Genomic DNA, 3,729 nt, shown 5'->3' with positions numbered 1-3,729 from the left:
GACGGGGAAAAATTCTAAAGTGATAGGGGAAAAAAAACATAAGCAAGAAATAAAAAATAGAAACAGGGAGCCAGACAAAGGTAGACGTGGAAAGAAACTTTCAAAAAGCAACTGGGTACAAGAAAGATAGGCAAGAACTAACAAATAGGGGCAGGGAGATGTAGAAAGAAAGTGCAGAAAGCAACAGGATAAAGGACAGAAAAGGAAGAATTAAGAATTATAAACAAGGAAATGGATAGAGCGAGTCGTAGAAAGAAAATTTAGAAAGCGATAGTGTGCAGGAAACCAGCAAGAAATTAAAATTAGGTCAGGGAGACTGAGAGAGGGAAAGGTAGCAAGAAAATTTAAAAAGCGACTGCGTTGGAGAAACATACGCAAGAATTAAAAAGATAGGGATGGAGAGGTTAAAAGAAAGTTTCAAGAGCGATGGGGTACAAGAAACATAGGGAAGAATTAAAAAATAGGGACACAGACGCTGATATAAGAAAACTGTGGTGGGTTGACCGTGGCTGGCCGCCTGCCAAACCGCTCTATCGCTCCCCCTCCTCAACAAGACAGGGGAAGAAAATACAACAAAAAAGCTTGTAGGTTGAGATAAGGACAAAGAGATCGTTCACCAATTACTAGCACAGGCAGAACAGACTCGACTTGGGGAAATTAATTTAATTTATTGTCAATCAAAATCAGAGTAGGATAAAGAGAAATAAGAACATCTAAAAAACACCTTCCCCCCACTCTATTCTTTTTTCCTAAGCTCATCTTCGCTCCCGACTTCTCTACATCCTCCCCCCGAGCAATGCAGAGGGACAGGGAGCGAGGGTTGCGAGCAGTTCATCGCACGTCATCTCTGCTGCTCCTTCCTCCTCACGCTCTTTTTCTGCTCCAGCGTGGGGTCCCTCCCACGGGGCCACAAGTGCTGATAGAAGCCCATTCCAGCGCTAGCTCTCCACAGAGTCACAGCTTCCTTCAGGCACAACCACCCGCTGCGGCGTGGGGTCCTCCACGGGCTGCAGGAGAACAACCTGCGTCACCGCGTTCTTCGACCACAGGCTGCAGGGGAATCTCTGCTCCGGTGCCTGGAGTACCTCCTCCCCCTCCTTCACTGACCTTCATGTCTGCAGGGCTCTTAAACACTCACATTTCCTCTATCGCAGCTTCTGCACAGCATTTTTTAGCCCTTCTTAAACGTCCATCACAGAGGCGTTACCAGCGTTGCTGATGGGCTCAGCTTCGATCGGCAGCAGATCCGTCTCAAAGACGGAACTGGCTGTGCCCAACATGAGGGCGACTCCTCGTCCCTTCTCACAGAACCCACCCTTGCAGCCCCTGCCCCGCTCCAGCTAACAAAACCTTACCGCGTAAACCCAATACAACAGCGATCGGCTACAGGGCAGAGAAGGGGGATTGAAAAATAGGGAAAGGGACCCACAGAGAGAGAGGCACAGAGAAAAAAAATTAGCGATGGGCTACAGGCCCGAGAGGAGGAAATGACAGGGAACTAGACTGAGAGAGATGAAGAAAAACAAAGAATAGTGATGGGCCACAGGGCAGAGAGGGAGGATTTAAAAAAGGTGACTGTGATATGGACAGAGATAAACAGAAATACCAAAAAAACTCGATGAGCTGAAGGGGAGAGACAGAGGAATTAAAGAATAGGGACAGGGAGCCAAACAGAGAAAGAACGATACAGACAAAAATGGGCCATGGGACAGAGAGGGAAGAAATGAAAACATAGGAACAAGAGAATCTAAGAAAGGAAAAATGTATCTAGAATACAGGGCAGAGAGAGGGGAATTAAAAAATAGGGACATGGAGACGGATGGAGGTGGGGGGGGTAGGAACTGTGAAGGGCTAACGGGCAGACGGGGAAATTTAAGAAATTGGGATAGGAAGACAGATAGATAGAGGAGAAAGACAAAACTAGTGATTGACTGCAGGACAGAGACAGAGGATGAAAAGAGGGACAAGGAACAGGATAGAAGCACAGAGAAAAAAAGAAACCGGAAAAGTATAATGATAGATAAAGACGGGGACTTGGAGAACGAGAGAGGGAGAGGTGCAGAGAAGAAAAAAAAAATGACCGCAGTAAGAGAAAGAGAACGGGGGGGCAGGGAGGGACCGGGATGCAGAAGAGGAACTACACAGCCTTGAGGCTCCAGAACTCACCGCAGCTCCCGCTCTCAGAGCTGCTGGAGAATTTCACAGTTCGGACGCATCTTCGTCTCTCCCTCTCTGTCTCCTTCCTCCTCCGTAGCTGCGGTCGCTTGACTGTCATCCACCTGAGAGAATAAATCAGTGTCTCACAGCTCTTACAATACGAGGCTTACGAGATACATAGCCTCACACGCGCACACTCTGCGTGGCTGTAGTGTGCTTTCGGGTACGCGTACAGACGTACTGTGCGGTGCATGTTGGTGATCAGATCTGCCGAGGACTACGCTAAAAGGGATCCTCCCTCACCTGGTGAGGCAGGCTGGCTCCTGCCTGCAGCTGGAGGCAGCTGCCAGCTGGATCCTCTTTATTTTATTCTTCAGCTGCTTTACCTTTTTCTGGCCTCTCCAGCTTCAGCCGCAGCAGCTCCTGCCCACAGCCAGCAAGTGTCCAGCTGTCCCTTTTCGCCCATGCCACTAGGAGAATGAGGCCAAAGGCGACCCACACAAACCTGAGCCAGACGCAATCAACAACATCCCCGGAGAGGAACCGACGACCGAGTCCTCGGTGCTGCCTCTGGGAGAGGAAAGAGCAAGCAACCGTTATCCACAGTGATGACTGTAGCTCTCCTCAGGCAGGAACCCCTCCTTTTGCAGGAGCTCCTGGAGACACCGCTCCTTCCCCGAACTGATGCTAACGCACCTGCATTTATGGAGAATAAAGCATATTCAAGGGTCAGCTTGCTGCCGTGAGGACAGGGTTTGAGGGCAGTCTGTGGCTACGGGACAGGCTTCAAGGGAGGTGATGGAGCTGGAGGACAGCTGCAGGGGTGAGCAGGGCTGGAGGAGTTTTCTTGAGTTGGGGAAGCACCCGGCACCTTTTCCAGGGGGTGGGAAGGCCTCCGGGTACCCAGAGGGGTGGGGGCAGCCATCTCCTGCGCCTCTTCCTGCCTCCTCTCCACCGGCTCTCAGAAAATCCCTGCAAGCAGCCTGAGGGGGCCTGACTCCAACTGACCGTCAGCCTGTTGCACCGGTGCGTCAGAAATGTGCGGCTCATCGGCACGCTCAGGCATGCGTGCCCCGGCAGCACCATCCCCTGGGGCTACAGCCCTTTGACATAGAGGGGCCATCACCATCAGCCTCACTGGCCCCCCTGGAGCTCCTCCAGCCCCAGCCCGCACGTGCAGCCATGGCCCCTCACACCCGCTATTTAGCCTGCTCCCTGGACTCTGACAGTCACTCACCATGTACAAAGGACTACAGGCACAGCCATGAGAGCAAAGGACACAGCAAGTGTTTATTCGTTAATGCGTTTAAGTTCCAGGAGCGAGTCTGCTCCAGGGCTCGGTGCCTGTAGCGAGACAACTCGGCAATCGTTACTGGAGCAGCAGATACAGAGAACGAAACTACAGTGAAGGAATAGAAAGAAAAAAATAAAATGAGGAAGAAGGACCGAGGAGCAGACAAAGTAAGATACAGGGAAAAGGACAGTGAAATGGATAAGTTGATAAAAAAGGAATGAGGAGCCCTGCAGGACATGGCAAAAGAGAAACAGGGTCAGGGAGCAGAACAGAGGAAA

General features: G+C 50.8%; 1 long non-coding RNA gene across 1 annotated transcript; it reads right to left on the bottom strand.

Moving 5' to 3' along the window:
• Nucleotides 1–648: 648 nt before the first annotated feature.
• LOC142077449 (uncharacterized) lies at nt 649–2,722 on the bottom strand. Its single transcript, XR_012671835.1, has 3 exons — nt 2,544–2,722; nt 2,167–2,279; nt 649–1,007 (listed from the first exon to the last, which is right to left on the bottom strand). It is a non-coding gene; the product is annotated as an uncharacterized LOC142077449 (long non-coding RNA).
• Nucleotides 2,723–3,729: the final 1,007 nt, after the last annotated feature.

The sequence above is a fragment of the Calonectris borealis genome, unplaced genomic scaffold (assembly GCF_964195595.1).
Source record: "Calonectris borealis unplaced genomic scaffold, bCalBor7.hap1.2 HAP1_SCAFFOLD_255, whole genome shotgun sequence".
NCBI lineage: Eukaryota > Metazoa > Chordata > Aves > Procellariiformes > Procellariidae > Calonectris > Calonectris borealis.
Note: the sequence above shows the minus strand (reverse complement) of the source record. Positions and strands in the feature narration are given on the sequence as shown.